A 17998-nucleotide genomic window follows, 5' to 3' on the forward strand; every position below is an offset into this window, starting at 1 on the left:
CTACAACTGGCACAAAGCTAATGAAACCAGATACAATTTTAAGTAGAAGAGTTATAGCGAGGCAGCCGTTAAAAAACATTTACAAACAAGAGGAAATTCAAAACATGAACAGTTAGAAAATTTGATAAAATTTTTAACAGTAAGTTAATTGAAAGTTATTTCTAAAAAACACAAATACAGTATTTGCAAAGGGTTATAAGATGGCGAAAAAAAACACTTGAAATAAAATAAAAATACACACAGAGTATTGTTAACAGTGAGGCGCAATTACTGGATTTCATTAAATGTAGAGCTCGTTAATGTGTGTATTAAATGCTCATTAAATGTAGAGCAAATGTGTGCTTTATAAAGCACACATTTGTTTAAAAAAATCCATTGATTTATATCCATTGTAAGTTAAGAACGAAATTTAGTGTGATGAGTTAGAAAATGTTATTCGCAGGAGCTCCAAAGACCAGCCATGGGAAACAGCTAACGCCGTCTGGTCAAGTTCTCTTGTAGAGAAAAGGCGTTCCAATATTTTAATGATTCCCTGTTTGAATTTCTTCTGTTTCCAAAATAATTTAAGGCGGTTGTAATTTAAATGTCTAGGAAAATTTTTTTGTCGAAGGTTTTGAAATTTGCTGCAGTTTATTAAAATATGTTCCAGATTTTCAAAAGTATTGCAGGAGTCACAAAGTGCTCCTTTGCCAAACAATCTAGCTTGGTGCTCTCCGTGAGCCCCGTGGTTTGTGAGGAATTGATTTGGAAAAAAATTTGCAATTAATTTGTTGGTGTTAACCCTTTGAATTAATTGATAGGCATGTCTACCCTTTTCCTCACTGCCCCATCTTCGCTGCCACTCGTTGATCAATAGTTTTGTTATTTTCCTTCTGGTAGTCCTTTTCGTTTGAATTTCATGAATGTCGATAGATGGTTTTTCACATGCAGATTTGGCGAGTTGGTCAGTTGCCTCGTTACCCTCATTTCTCACTTGCACTTTTATCCAGTTAAAATGGATGTTTGGTCTGTATATCTTTTTAATTGCATCAGTTATGTAATTAGAATTGCCAGTGTTCTCAAAGACCTGTAGACCTGATAGTGAATCTGAAAAGAGTGTTACTGTTTCTGTTAAGTTTTGTTCCGAAATCCAAATTATTGTCTTGTATATAAAGCCCATAACTCAACTTGGAACACTGTTTCAAAATCAGAGTGCCTAAAGGTATGATTTTCCACTGCATGTCTGTCGGAATAGACGATTAAAGCGCATCCTGTTCCAAATTCATTTCGAACCCTAAGATTGGATCCGCCAGTGAAATTATCTCGATTCCCTTTCCTGTTGGTTTGTTGTATTCGAAATTAAAAATTATAATCTCTGCTGGATGCCTTACATTAAGTTTCGGAATAATTTGATACCCGTAATCTTCTTCCTCATGAAAATAAATATTAGAAATTCTTGTTTCAAGTTTTACACAAGGATTTGGCAAGCAAGGATTTGGAGTGCTGGAGTTGAGGTAGTTCTGTAGTATCTGGTGATTGAGATTAGGGGAATTCTTTATATTTTTCTTAATTTATTGTTAATTCTTACTTGATCTTTAAATCATATTTCACATCGATATAGGATGAAGCGTAATATACTGTTCAAATAAGTAAATTTTCTGATGTTTGGAGTGATTCTCCAGTCGATTCCAATTACTCTATTTAATTTGTCATAAAACTTGAGAATTTTTGTATGTTACGCCTCCAAATGGGACAACCAGGACAACTGACCATTAATTATGAAACCAAGGTAGTCTATTGCAGTTTGAGCAGAAATTCTCTCTCCATTTATCTTATCTGTGGGTTTACGTGAGAGTTGCTTCTTCTTGGGAAAAACGATAGCTACTGTCTTTGCAGAGCTGAATTTCAGGTTATGTTCCACAGCCCACTGTTTGAACTTTTCCAAGTGGACTGTTGTGAGAGGTCCCAAGTGGTCTAGAATTGTTTCAGTAAAGAGAACCCTAAAGTCATCCGCATAAAATATTATTGTCTCACAGTCTGATCTCTGCATATTCAATCTTGCGTTTGCGATAAAGAGCCACAGGATTGGGCCGTGGCTCAAACCCCCAGGCATAGTTTTTGTGTCTGGCTATCCTGTTCGAGATTGTAGGTTATCTATCGATCAGAGAGAAAACTTTTAATGAAGTTTGTTAACTTTTTTGAAGTTGCAAGGCGATTAAGATCTATAATGATGTTAACCCAAAGAACGCTATCGAATGCTCCCTTGATGTCCAATGAGATCCCCAGAGTGTGTCTTCCTTTCCATTTTGCCTTTTCTATTCGTTTGATTAAAGTCTTCATGGCTGTAGTTATTGAACTTAAACATAGCCTTTATAAGTTCTGGAGGAAGATTATCTGGACCTGAGGCATTGTTATTCTTACTTTAGTTAATATCATGTCTGACTTCATTGATATTAAATGACTGGTGGATATTATAGCAAGTTGCTTCCGACAGGGGTGGGTACTGATTAGATACAAAATTATACTTAAGAATAGTTTCTATTGATTCTTTTTTGTCGGTTAAATAAGTTCTGTCTGTTTTTTCAATTTTCTGAATATGTTGTTGAGTATTATATTTGTTCTTTGCTATTAAATAGCTCGGACTAAAGAATTCTTGATTGGTAATACTATTTAGATAAGTTTTTAATTTGTCCCTTTCAATTTTTAAGATTAGTTTTTTGTAGCTTGCTTTATTCCTTTTATAGTTTAGCAATTTATTCTGCGTCTATTCCGGGTCCAGTTCAGCCTATTAATTTTCTTCTACATGCTCTGACGAGTTTTCTCTGAACAGCCAACTCTAGGGACCACAACTTTAGGACCAGGTAGCTCACTAGTTTCCACAGGAAATATCAAATCACAGGTGTTTACCCAGGACAGGAGTTCACTCGTTGTTGAGTAATTCCAAGCATAAAGTTAAATATCTCGAAAAACATTGAGTAGGCGTTTTACTAATGCAAGATGGCCACCATTGTTGGCTGGCGTATTTGCAAATCGAAGTATTAAGGTCCAAGAAAAACCAATAGCATATGACATACGTTAGCAAAACTGTAGAAAGGGGTTCAAAACAATTCAAAACTAATTTAATTTCAAATTAACTTAGAAAAATCACATTTTCGAAAAGTAGACAAAATGAGCTAGAAAAAACACGTCAAACTTTCAGAACGATGCGTTTCCATCACCAATTTCGTCAGAAATGAAGAAAATATCGTGAAATTTTAGTATGCCTTTTTAACAGAATAAAATGTATGAAATACATATTAATCTTAACACTGCTTCTTTGTATCATGTTTCCAAAAAGATAGTGAGAAAATTTTGTTATGGTGTAACAGTTTTACTTATTTTAGCAGTTTACCTTGAATTGTAATGTTTAATTTTATTTTAAAAAGCTAAAAATCATGCATAGCAATACAATTTTTTCTAAATATATTATTGCAATTTATCTTTGGTGAAGGATATTTTTTTTATTTAAATATTTACAAAACCAGAAACCATCTTTAAATAGTCCTTGAATTTAATACTTTACAACTCTTAAATATAATTCCAAATGCATATTACGATAAACACATTTCATTCCAATCATGTAATCGTTAACTATGTTTATCATTTCGTAAGTTGTTTACTTGATTTAATTTAAGTTGAGATGATGCCAATGTTCTGCATTAATAAATCCACTTTCCGGATAATATATTCAATTCGTTTTATTCTAAGAACAACCTCTAATGAAAATACTTTCTAATTCAAGCTAAGAAGACCCATATTGGAAGTTCTAATTTAAGTCTTGAAGCGGATAAATTCTTAAAAGACCTTTACACAAAAGGAAGTTAGAGAACACTTCCGCCAGAAGCTGTCAAGATTCTTCCGCTTGACACCTTATTAATTTTTCTATTATTCACTCTATACGTCTTCATGATTAAAAGACAACTCGGAAAAGGATAATTAATGTCCGCGCAGTTCAACTAAGCATTTAATTGAATTAATCTAGGTCATGTAAGGTATCACGCAAACTATTCAAATACATTTTTCTAAATTCAATAATAAAATTTTATGATTTGAAAATTTCATTTTCATATTTGCTTAAAATAAAATTAATTCAATGCAATTACCAAACAGAGAAAAAAAAATGGTCAAAACTCCAGAACGTGGTAGATTTACCATGCTTCTTGCTTTATGAGAAAACAATAAAACTCGATCATTTTTACCAAAGTGCTTTGGTAATGATTTTGATAAAATTAGCAATACAATATGGTTTTACAATAGGAGATAGAATTTGATAAATGTGAAAAAATTTGGGTACTCTATCTTGATGCCTAAAAACATGGCGTAAAAATCATTTGTTCGATTGAATTTACTTAACAGTTTTGCATTTTCACTAAATGTGTGTTAATAATAACTATAATTTTTAAAACCAAAATTTATAGTAAGCTTTTATCATTTGAACGAAAAAATTACCAAATGAATGCTTCAAATACCTTATATTTTGGGTTTTAATACCAAAATTATGTTTCTTTTTATCAGAAATTTCATCACCACACAGTACAATAATTTTACCAGATGATGAGATAGTAATTTCACCAGGTAATTTTCTCTGCATATAAATTGCGTTTGACTAAAATCTGAGATTCTCATTATATATTTTTAGCCTATCGTGTTTGGTGAAGCTTCACTATTTTACAATGGTTTTCTTTAGTTTTCTATTTACTTCAAAGCACATTTATTATTATGATAATTAATAGACATTTATTAAACCTTTATTATTGAAGTATTACTTCTATGTCAAGATTGTAATTCTAACACTGAACACACTTCAATATCGCGGTATATTAACAAAATTACATTTACATATTATAAGTAATCACTATGACACCTTCTTGGGATTCTTCCATCTCTTTGGGTAAAGCTGTAATTTATGCACTAATTATATTATCTAATGAATATATTATTGTATGTTATTAGAGGATTCAAAGGAAACGATACGGATGGCAAGTTAGACGTTACATTTTTTGAACAATAATTACCTCTGAAACTTTGTCAGTGCTTAAAATGACAAACCCTCCTTCCAGAATGAATCAAGCTGGAATATTTTAAAATTTCTCATCCTCAACTATAAATTCAATTTTCATTTATTACAAAGTTGTATAATTCCGCCACTGTTCTAGTTTATGTGATATAAATTTTTTTGTTATTTTACTACTCTCAATTGTTCAAATTTTGTATCTTAAAACAAACATACATTTTCAAAAATATGCATATTTTTAAAGATATATTATTGAAAACTAATGTGTAAATGCTATGGACTTTAAAAAATAAACTCTAGAGATTTTATTTTCTATAACTTTATTACATTCAAAAAAAAAATTTGCAATATTATCGTTCGTCACTCTTAATTCATTTCTTAGTATTTTTTGCTACAAATAATTGGTAAAAGCATAGCTTAACCCCGACCCTTGCAAACAGGGGGCATCCGGGAAATATTGAAATCTCGAAATGCGCGTCCGTTTGCTATCAGTACAAGAAAGCAAATAGATTGTGATAAGCAAAAGATGCCTGCGGATGAAAGTACCACGAGGCTAACCCTGGGTTGCATGGATGTAAGTGCACAGAGGTAACGATGTGCTGTTCATGGAGTTCCAATGTACAACTGAAGAATGTTCCAAAAGATAATTTACAGATGTAAAAGTATGCTGTGAAAGCCATTACACAGGAGCAAAGTCACTGATAAATGTTTCACGAAAGTAATTATTTTAAACGAAGTAGTGACTATTTATTTGTCGTGTTATAAAAAAAACACTAAACAAAATGTTCTTGATAAATTCTTAATGTTCTTATGCTTTAAAATTGTATTCGCAAACTATACAATGCCACTCATTGTGCTGAATAGAAATTATAAGCAAATAGCGAAGTGGAAAAAAAACATAACATTTTAGAATTATTAAATTAAGCAAGAAATTAACTTGGAGTTTTTATCATTATTTTTGCTTACTTGCTTTTATTAAAAATATTTTTTTCTCTCCTAACATCTTTTTACACTTAATTTTATCAAAGAATTTCCTTAGATCTTTCGAAACAAAAAAGTAATTTATTTTAGAAGTTTCTAGGTTGATATAATCATTAAACTTTGCAAACTTTTTGTTCTACAGTTACTTAGGTAAATAGTTCCTTGACAGCTAAATTTACTCTGCATACTTTGTGCCACCAACTTAAATCGTGAAGAATTTTATGTGTGTTTAAAGAAGAAATACTTTTACGATGTTTACGTTTAATTATTTTCTGTATTTAACTAAGTTTTTAAAATTTTCTATTTTCTATTATGTTTTTGTTGAATCCTCAAAAAAATTTTAAAAGTACTATTACTTTTTTAATACTTTTATAAACCATATTCTATTTCGTATAAAGATTTTACTGTGTATAACTCATAAAAAACTAATGTGTATATATATATATNTACACATTAGTTTTTTATAGACGAAAGTTACTAGTATATTATAAGTATAAGTATAGTATATGTTAAGTATAGTATAAGTTATAAGTATAGTTAGTTTTTTATAGACGAAACAAAATGTATATATTTTAAAAAAAAGATAAGATTTACCGTTTTTTTTTTCCTGCTATTGAGTGTCACTGTAAATGAATCAAATTTGCTATCAAATTATTTTATTACATGATAACAGAGATTTAAAATAAATAAATAAATCAATTTAAAAAAATCAATATCAGCATAAAAATTCAATTCTCTTTTAGACATGAGCTTAATATGAATGTTTTTAAAATTTCCGGACAGGGTATTAAAGTTTTTAAGAGCTACGTAATTAAATTCTTTGATCAACTTTGAATTTTTTTCTAATATTATACTTTTTAACAATGGGATGCTTCGCATACTTAAAAAAAATTGCATTGTATCCTAACTGTAAATCATACATCAAAAATTTGATATCTCAAGACCTATTCTACTGATTTTGCTCCCATTTTGGGTTTTGCTACCTGAAACTACATTCTTTAAAATGATGCAAATGATTGTATACCTTGCAATTCAAAATTTTGTCCACTATTTAAGAAATATTTCAAAAATATTAAAAGGATATTAATAATGATTATTCTTACATGGAATTATCTTCGTATAAATCTAATTGTGAGTAAAAAAATTTCAAATTTATTAAAAAGTTCTCAAGATACGGCGATATAAGTAAGAAGTAACATAAGTAAGAAAGAACTTTCTGAGATCTAAACTTTGGACAGCTTTCACGACCAACCTATATGGATCCTATTTCCAAGATTCCATCTATACCTTACATTTTGATTGTCAAAAATCCAATTCCGTTGAAAAAAAGGCATGCTTATTCAGAAAAAAGCACTTTTTGTGTCTGATTTCGTAATTTAAAACACTGTCTGCACTTATGAATCAGCATATTTGAGGTTAATCCTTTGAGCCAAGAAGATTGAGTCCTAGCATATGAAAATTCAATCAGATCAAAACTCATTCAGAGTGTTTTTTTCCCTGCGCAATTTACTCCCTGACGTGACTTCGTATTGTAGCGGTGTTTTATAACCCGCTGTCTTGGTTTACTTTTCCTTAAATTAAAAAAAAATAAATAAATAAAAAAGAGGAAATAAATAAAAAAGAGGAAATAAAAAAAGTCCTTGAGCATTATATTTGTGCCAGCTACAATCAAGAGAAAAATCTCCTGCAAGGAGAATGAGTTGTTAAAAGCTGCTAGATTGCAAATTAGCCACCGTTTCCGTCATTTTTCACGTTTTTGTGTAAGGTAGGGTAAACTAACCAGTGAAGGAACACTTAAGCTTCGCTTGCCTTTTAAAAAATCATATTAATTTCAAAACTCGTAATTTTAGTTAAATAACAGTGTCAACATATTTGTTACTAATTGCAAATTATGTAAAAAAAATTTTAGAGAACTTACATAATATTGTTTCCAAGTTCTGGAGGTTCAAATAACAAGTAGTAAGAAGACCAAGTGAAGGAACAGCTCTTACCAGTGAATGAACACCCAGTAAAGGAACACTTAATTTTGGTTATTTTTTAATGCTCTTTATGAATTTATAAGCCCTACAAATATTTAAAAACAAGCCTACTCTTGAAATTATAACATATAAATACTTGTAAAATGTTAACTCTTTTTTTGTAATCATGAATTGAAAATTAAAGTGTCAACATATTAACACATACTGTTCATTCAGTGGGAAATCTACACCCAGTAAAGGAAAATGCCTGTTCCCTCACTGGTTAAAAGTTGTTTTTAACATACTTTTGATGAGGAACATCACTAAAAGTTCAAGAAAATTAAAGTTTATCTTTTATTTTCATTAACTTAGAAAAAAAACCAGTAAAGGAACACTTGTTCCTTCACTGGTTTTTCATCGTTTGGTGATCCAGTGAATAAACACCCCCTTATCTCAGTACTTTATTATGCTATGATGCTTTAAAAAAATAAAATGTAACTTCAATAACTATATTTTGAGCTGTCCTTTTCACAGTGAGAAAAATAAAACTATTACATGCTATTAATTCCACTTCAAACATAAAAATACAAACACTCACCTTATAATTTTTTCAAGGAAACAAGGTGTTGCAGAGATAATAACAAGTTTAAAAATTTTTCCAGAGAAGTCTATTTGACCAGGTAATCCAAAACATTGCTAGATGACTTACTATTGTTTGGCAGTAAGCTATTGTTACCAATCAATCTAAAGAAAAACTTTCAAATTCTTATTTTCAATCAATATATATGAAATGTTCCCTCACTGGGTAGTGTTCCTTCTCTGGTTGGTTTACCCTACTTGTAAATTTCTACCCTTTTTTTGTTCATTAGTGGTATTTGCGAGATTTGCTTCTCATTAAATAGGTATATACTATAGCTATATAGCTATATAGGTCCTGATATCTTAATTTAATAACAGATGCTCTTAAAATAGCTGTTTGCGAGTAGCTCAAAATAGTTCTTTTACAAATATATTTTCGTCATAAAGTCTGTCATAATACCAGCTGTTTGAATCAAGTACTTTTGCAAATTTAACCACTGTATCGGATAATCACTTTTAGGTGAAAATGCATAAAAATTGTTGTAATATTGCATGAGATAATGGCTCAATTGTATAATATAAGCGTATAACGTATTTTATTATAATATAAACCTATAACGTATTTTCCTTAATCTTCCTTAGATTTATATCTAAAAATAAATTGCATTTCTTCTTCAATTAATGCAAATAAATTCTCATTAAGACTTATTATGAAATACAATGATATTAAATTAAAATAAATTAAAAATCTTTCTTTAACTTTAATTTTAACCTTGATAAATATCGTATTTATGGCGTCTTAAATTTAAATATAGTACTAATCAGTTCAAAAGAAATCTGAAACTAATTAAATTGCCAATTCTTATTAGCTAAATTATAGGCTGTGAAGTATAACGAGTTGGTTAAATTAATTTAATAAATCTGGATATATAAATGTTTGACTTAATTACGTACTAATCAAATGCATCTTTACTTAGTTGATATAGACATGCTTTCCTGCCCTTTGCATTATTAATTTTATACGAGCTCTTATATACACCACCGTTAATATACCATTGTTACTATATACTATCATTTTGATTTAAATTGATATTTTATGAGAATCAGATGAAGCACTAATGAAATTATTATTAAAGTACTTGAGATGACTTTTGATAATGATTTTCATTGATTCTTGCAATTTCCTTTTACACGTTAACTAGGATAATTAACGTAAATTATTTTCTTGAACTCAGTGTCATTTTAATTGAAAAAGTGTTATTTTATGTCACTTACTTCCAAAAGATAGTTTATTCTCCTATAGTTACTTAAAAGTAAAAAGAATTAAAAATTGCTAACAGTTAAATATGTAAAACATTTACAAAAAAATTGAATAACAAAATTGATTTTAAAAAAATTTTTATCATTTAAAAAAACACTTACTCTTTTTAAATCTGGTAAATTTTCCAAATCACCAAACCTTTCTTTGGAATATAAGTTGATTTTCAGTTCTTAAATTATTTCAAGCTCTAAGAGTTTGCGAGATTTGCCAATAACTGAAAAATAAATTGTCATAAAGAAACTTAAAGTTTTGAGCTCTAAGATTATCAATCTATGAAAAAGCTGGATTTTAACACGAATTAAGTTTTATGTAAATACTTGTAAAAACTTAACACTTTATAACTATTTCAGATACGCTCAAAAATAAATTAAATTACTTCATAATTGATCTCTCTACTAAGGATGCTAAATATATAACATCAGATAATCAAATTATTTAAATTATATATCCCATTGTAAAATTCCATATTTTAATCCATATTAAAATTCCATATTTAAATATCAATCTGTTTAAACATTTACCTAAACCTCGAAGGTATCATTATCAAACCATTTAGTAAATTGTAACTTAAGCTGACAAATTTTATTTCAGTTGTTAAAAGCGTGTGAATTTTGGAAATAGAGTTAAATCTTGTTTTAATTGCACCTTTAAGGCCTTCAAATTGAATATAATTGATTACCTCATCTAATTATTAATATTATTTTTAATCTAAATTCTGATTTATTTTAATTTGAATTACTAATGACATGAATATGTGTGTTTAATAAATCACCGGATTGAAGAAAATTTAGAAAATGATTTTTATCATGAAGCTAAACAAATGCATATTTAATATAAAATTTGATTAAACTCAGTGGATCTTAATGAAGTTTAGGTGAATAAGCTTTATTAAAAGTGTAAAATGTAAAATTTTCTTAAAAGTGTAATTAAAAGTGTAAAATTTTCTTATATATGACGATCCATTTCAAAACTCAGAGTAAGTTAGCTGATGTTTATAATGTTTTCATCCATTCTCTTGGTAGTATACACGCAACATATATTCTGAATTACACAAAGCATTAGTTTAACTTTAGCTACTCGATATATCCAAGAGAAATTTTCATTTTTTCTCTTCTTATATCTGCAATTCAAATGAAATATACCTTCACTTGATCCGAATTCGCGTTGAATTTGCTCTGTCGCTTTTCTCAAAATATGATTTCTGGCAAGATGGAAATTTTTAAGAAAATAGAAACATATATAAAAGTCTTATATACATTAAAATGCATGAAACTCGATAAAGATTTCGCAACGAAAGGGAAATTTACACAATGCCAAAAATAAATTACTTTATTTTAATATACGTTTTTTTTTTCGTTGGTTCGAGCCGCTAGTGCTAGGTGGATGATGCACTAAGCTGCAAGGTCCTTTCCCTAATGTTAGCTTAAAATCCACCCATCTTCAAATCGATGAGTACCAGCTTGTCTGGAAACTAAAGATTGTCAGTGCGTAATTAAATACCATTCCAACATCATGTTGTTGCTTACGAAATTTAGGAGCCTTTAACACATGACCCTCTGGATCTCACCGCTCTGTTAACGAAAAAGGTTTACTTGAATTTACTTTACTTTACTTTATTGTAAAAATATCCACACAACGTTGAAAACTCCACTGATTTCTGGTATCTATGAAAGAATTTCGCATAGAATTTTGTCAAGATAAAATGAAGATTAATAATTTAAAACTTAAGTGCTAGAAAAGAGAAAAATGGAAATTAAAAAGAATAAATTACAGTTTCATCTGGTCTAAAAGGCAATGGATGGAAAGATAATTATCCGAAGATATTGCTGCTCTTTAGTGTTTATATATAGATTTATCTCTTCCCACAAAACTTACTTCTTACTAATGGCCCGTAGATTGAAGCTGAAAAACCGTTAAAGTCATGTCGAAAACAATTTGCCTCAGTTCGACTCCATTAAGGCAGTCATTCCAAGATTGTCTTTTCTTTATTTATTTATAAAGAGTGTTTCCAACTTTTCAACAGATCATACGAACTTAAATCATTTTTCTTATTCCAGTTTGAAACGTTCTTTGATCGTATTTTATAAAAGGCAAAAAGCAAATAAATACTACATTCATATATGTAACTACAAGAAAGAATTATTTTCTAAAAAAAGGGAAAGCACTGTTGAGAGTATGTAAGATTGTGTAGATTTAATAAAGAAATGTATGAATTCAGATAAAAATAAAAATTGAAAAAAAAATATTTATTACTTGTAATTTAAAAGATCATTATTTTTTTACAAAAATGGCTAGACAACAATAATGAATTAAATAAATTAAGCTACTAAAGTGAATTAAACAGAAAAGAAATTAATTTGGTTTAGTATTTAAAATTTCTAATGCACTTTTTGTTTAAATTTTTTTTCTTAATTTTAATTGCTCAGAAGAGTTATATGCGTTTATTTAGTTACAAAAATGTCATTTTTGTTAAGATGTTCAATGTTATTAATTTTTTCAAGTTCAAAAGGAAGATAAAATAATCCATTTTCATTAGATTCTTATTGGTGTTTTAGTATTAACTATTAATATAGAAATGGAATTTAAAGTCTTTTTAATTTTTAAATTTTAATTTTTAAATTATTAATTAATTTCAAATTCTGATTTTCTCTTAAAAAAATTATTTTAAAAAGCAACACAATAAGAAGGAAATAGTAGTGTTCCAGGATTCATTATTTAATGCAACTAGCATAACAGGTTATTTATTTAAAAACAATTTTAATAACTTTAACACGATATTTTTTTTATATTACCTAATTTAAACGCATATATACAGAAATAAACTGAAAAAGAATATTACAAGTATCTCTTGAAGTAGCAGAATATCGAAAGAAATAATTGCATCTGAAAAATATGATAAGAAACTTACTGAATTTTACATTTTTTTCCTACCATAACTAGATACTTGCCGATCTAACGCCTATCATATGTCACACAATCTAATTCTGTTCTTTCACTTGAAAATGACATCAATAAATTTCAATTTCTGCATTCAAAAAAGGTTCATTAAAACTTTTCGACAGATCACTTCTCAGTTAAAGCTTTAAAATTTGAAATGTGATAACAAGTTGCCCCTTTGAAAGATCTGATTTCCTCCCAATTAGAAGATAAAGAATCGAAAATTGTAGTGATCTCCTGAAATATTGCGGACTAATATAAAAGTTTACAGTGCCAAAAACTAAAGGAGTTTAATTCAGGACTAGAAAATTATTCAAAACAGTCGAAATTATTTTATTAATATAAATTAGAATTTAATACTAACATTAAGTAATTGCTCTCAATTACATTTGCGCCACTGAAACTTCAATATTAATTGGATGATAACTATGTTTAAAATCACTCTTGCATAAAAATAATAGTTAGAAAATACATCAATCAGAAGAAAAAGCTATGTAATGTTAATCGTCCAATTGTTTTTTTTAGTTCCAATTGTTAATTTTACCTAAGTTTAGAATTTAAATTATGCTCTACTTATCTCCGTAATAATCAAATAATATAACTTCAATAAATTCCACATTAAGAACTATTTTATTTTATATCAGTTTAGATTTCGATTCTTCTAGCTTATTTAACAGATTTAAAATTTGTAGAATATCTTTAATGAGTCAGTACAGTAGAAGAATATCTATATTTAAAACAGCACTTAAAAAGTGTAAGTCTTACGTGCAAAATTTAAAAGAAAAAATAAGCTTTCCATTTCTCTTTCTCTTTCTCATCAGCAATAACGCTCAATATGTAAATAACAACGACAGAAATTTATGAGTAAATCACTAGTCAAAGCTAATGTTATCCACAAAGAGGTGAAAAGATTAATAATTAGAATACGTTATGTAATTTATATCATCTTATTTCTTTTTCTGATACAAAGCAGTTAATAAGAAATTTCACAATAGCATTCTTTATGCAATATTGTGATCAAGTATTGTGAGTGTACACTTTTTTTCTTTTATGCACTGTAGAATGAGAAAAGCAATTGGGGATATTTGTGACCCCTGTCTGGAGAGGGAAAGGGAAAAAAGAAGAGCATTGAAAATGAGAAACTTAAATGTTGATATCCAGACAAGACAGTTCCTGGTGTAATTGTATTCATTATATTGAATGATATACTTTAAAAATACTGGACAATAGGACAATAAATTTAGAAGTTATATGAATTTTATGGACAAAAAGTTCAATTCTATGCGTGAAGAAATTTTTGCTTTTAACATTACTCTCTAAACAAATGGGATAGAATCCTCTTAACTATTTTTACGCAACATAGAATGAAATCAAATACGAATCAGCAGAGTTATAGTTAGAAAGATATAGAGGGTTCTTTTGTTTAAAATATCTGTCATTTAAAATCAGGATTTATATTCCATACATTTCATCAAATGGAATGAGATCAAACGTGAGTCAAAAAGTTAAATACTTTCGAAGTTGTAAGAGTTTTTATGTTAAAAATAAACTTCTTTTTTCTTATACCTATTTTTCATACATATAGATCAAAAATTGCTAAAAACGAATTACTTGTAAAAAAAAATCTCTTAACCTCTAAAAATTAGAGCTTTTCGGAAGTTTTTTCTTTGGGTGTAGCAGAAAATTTTGGAATCAAATGCTTCCTTTTTCTGCTACAGAAATGGTGAAATCAGGATAAATTTTTTAAAAAAATCCTTTAACCTATAACACCTTTTTTGGAATTTAATTTATGGAGCTTTCTAGTTACCATTATTTTTCGGACTGAGAGCAATTTTGTATTCTAAGTAGACTCTTTTTTTTCTAGATATCATTCATTTGGAATCTGACCTTTTGAACGTTTAAGGGTAATAGAGTTAGTGTAACTGGATAAATTTACAAAGAATATAAGAAACTGAAAAACATTTTATTTCAATATTTTAGATTTATCGGGATAATTAGACAGTAATTAGCCTAATTGACAAAATCAATTTAAAACACGTTTTTACCTAGATAAAGGTTTCAAATTTGAACCACATGTGTGAATCGCAAATTTGTGCCACATAAATAGAAACACTAAAGAAATTTCAATATTCTATAATTTCAGGCTCGTAATTACCTAAACAAGTAAAAAGTTTTACCTAGATAGAAGTCTCACATTATGACCACGTGCTCATTATGAGATAAATGGAAAAATAAAGATAATTTTCTTTTGAAATTTTGTAATTATTCGGATAATTTGAAGGTAATTAGAATAATTGTCAGTGAAGTTAAATAACACGCCTGCCGAGAAATCGACCATGGTAAATTCCTTAAGTTTGCACTAATGTTAATCATCAGACATAAGAAAGAATTAAAAGTTTCTTTCGATATTTGATAATCATCAAGGAAATCACCCCAATTGAAATATATACTGAATTTAAGTCTGCTACAAATATATAAATCTCAAATTTTGACCACGTGTTTCTTATCAAATAAAGAGAAAAACTGTATAAGTCTAATATCGATCAAATGGCAATGGCAATAGTTCAAAATATCTAACTATAAAAAGCGCTATTGAAACACTAAATTATAATATCAATACTATATAAAATGATATTCTTTAAATTGGTATTGTATTTATTGTCTGAGCAAGCCCATCGGATGACTAACTTATCATGATATTTATCTTTTTTAAAGAAATTGATTGTTGCATGTATCATTTTCCATTTTTTTCACCAACTAGTAAACAGACTACATGCTTGTTTCAGTTTCAAAAAATAGATTTAAAATGAGAATTCCTTGGGAAATATATTTGGAAAAGTAGAGTTCTTTCAAACTTAAAATTTAGTTAATTGTTCTTATTTTCAGAAATATCAAAAAAATAACCAAAATATGTTTTGTTAACTAGTTTTTTTTATTCAAATTCATTCATGGACGAAAAAATTAGCTCACCAAGACGGAGTCGTCAAAATGAAATGAAATTTTACATACGTAATGACTACTTTGATATAAGTAAATAATTAGAAAATCAAAGAAAAACGATAATCTTTGATTTTCTTATCATATGGTTCAACATATTTTTTCAAAGTTAATAAAGATATTCTCTGCTTTCCAATGACTTTAAATTTTTAAACTCATCAGAACACATGTTTAAGAGGTTAAACACACGAAACGAAAAAGTAAAGTATACTTTCCGTTATTTTATGATATTTTTTTGTCAACAAAAATTATGCTTTTTAACTCAGCTTACTTGTGATAGTCAAGATTTTTGCACACCCAGAAATTTTAACTTTTTTTATAAATCCCATTAGACTTTAGAGCTTAGTTCACATATTAATGTTTAAAAAGTATAAATATAACCACTCGGTATAAATCAGCTTACAAAATACGGATTCAGTAACATTAGCAGAATGCAGAATATGCAGGGATATGATTTTACTGGTGTTCCCTTAAACTTACTTGCTCTCTTCAAATGTAAATAAATATTAAAAACATGAAATTAATTCCTTTTTAAATTTCTTTTTGATTAAATAGAGCTATAAGCTGTCAGATAGGCCTGGTTGTTATCTTTTAATGATAAGGTTTTCATCTTAAATCTTGTCACATGAAGAAAAAAATTTTCTCACATTTTATTTGGAGAAAAATATTATCATGTCAGCTGTAACTTTCCCGGTACTTCAATATACCAGATTATTTAGAATTTCTGTATACGTAACAATGTTTTCAAAGCGTAAGGATAGGCACGGGGTATAAATCAGCTTATAAATTACAAGTTCGGTGTCGTTATTCCAATATGCAACGCAAACCAGCCACCTGATTTTCTGTTCACTCAGACTTACTTGTGCTCACCAATAATATATAAATATTAAAAAAGTGAAATTTATTCTCTCTGAAATTCGTATTTGATTAAATAGAGCTACAAGCTGTTAAAAGTCTGGCTGTCATTTTTTCATGCTAAGACCTTCATTGTGAAGGTTCTGACATAAAAAATTTGTTTGGAGAAAATTTTCTCATGTCAACTGTAACCTTGTCTGTACTTCAATCTATTATTGAGTTAAATTTCATTTTAGTCGGATAAATGGTTCAGGAGATTATATTCGTCACAATTGGACAAACAACATTCAGTTTCATACATAAAGTGATCAATATGAAACGCAATGAAAACTGCTGTCATAGATTTTAAGCTTTATATGTTATGCTTATATTTACAATATTTTTAGTATGTTTAATAAATTTTTCACTATTTAGGGTACAAATATTTTTTAAATATCAACATGACTGCACACTTACAGTTCAGAAAAATTATATTTTGCAATTTTCAAAGGTGATATTTTAGACATTAAATGTATTTATACTAACAATATTGTCTAATACCGAAAAGTATATTTAATTTTGTTATCTTGTTGTATAATATTTTTTCTTTATTCCCAAATAAACTTCTAACCATAATGTTTACAGTAGCATACACTTTTTCATAACAAAACAGATCTTTTGGTTACTAATCATTTTTAAAAGTAGTCTACGAAAAGTGAATAATTAATATTGATTGTTTAATTTCATTTTATTTGAATTTAATTTTATCACTAACCTGAATTTCTCTATGGGCGCTTTGCCGTAATAAATCATGCTTCATCGACTTTATGATACATAACTGTATTTCACTTTAAATGTTTAGAGAGATTTAATTATATCGTGCATTAAAAATTTAGAAGTTTGATTATATTACATATTTTAAGAAATTAAAATACACGAAAACAAAGCAATAATAAATAAGTTTGTTACTAAAAAAACTGCGTGCAAAAAAATTTATAAATATATGTATGTTAAAAAATATTTTATCGCTTCTGACAAACAGATATTTAAATAATATGCATAAATGAAATTATAATTTATTAAATTAAAAGTACGTTGAAACTTAATCACGACCTTTAGAAACTAATAACACTTTATTTTATTTTCATTTTACAGCTCGCAAATTTAGTGATAAGTTATTTTAAACAAACTTAAAGATTAAAAAATTAAACAAATATTTGTACTGAGTTCTTTTCGTATTTTAAGTAAATTACGCAGTACAAATATTTTCAATTTCATTACCAAATTACACAAATTTTAAACAAATAATGTAATACAAGCAAATTTTCAACGGAAAAAGATTATTTTATAATTTTAAGG

The sequence above is a fragment of the Parasteatoda tepidariorum genome, chromosome 1, assembly GCF_043381705.1.
Source record: "Parasteatoda tepidariorum isolate YZ-2023 chromosome 1, CAS_Ptep_4.0, whole genome shotgun sequence".
Classification (NCBI taxonomy): Eukaryota; Metazoa; Arthropoda; class Arachnida; order Araneae; family Theridiidae; genus Parasteatoda; species Parasteatoda tepidariorum.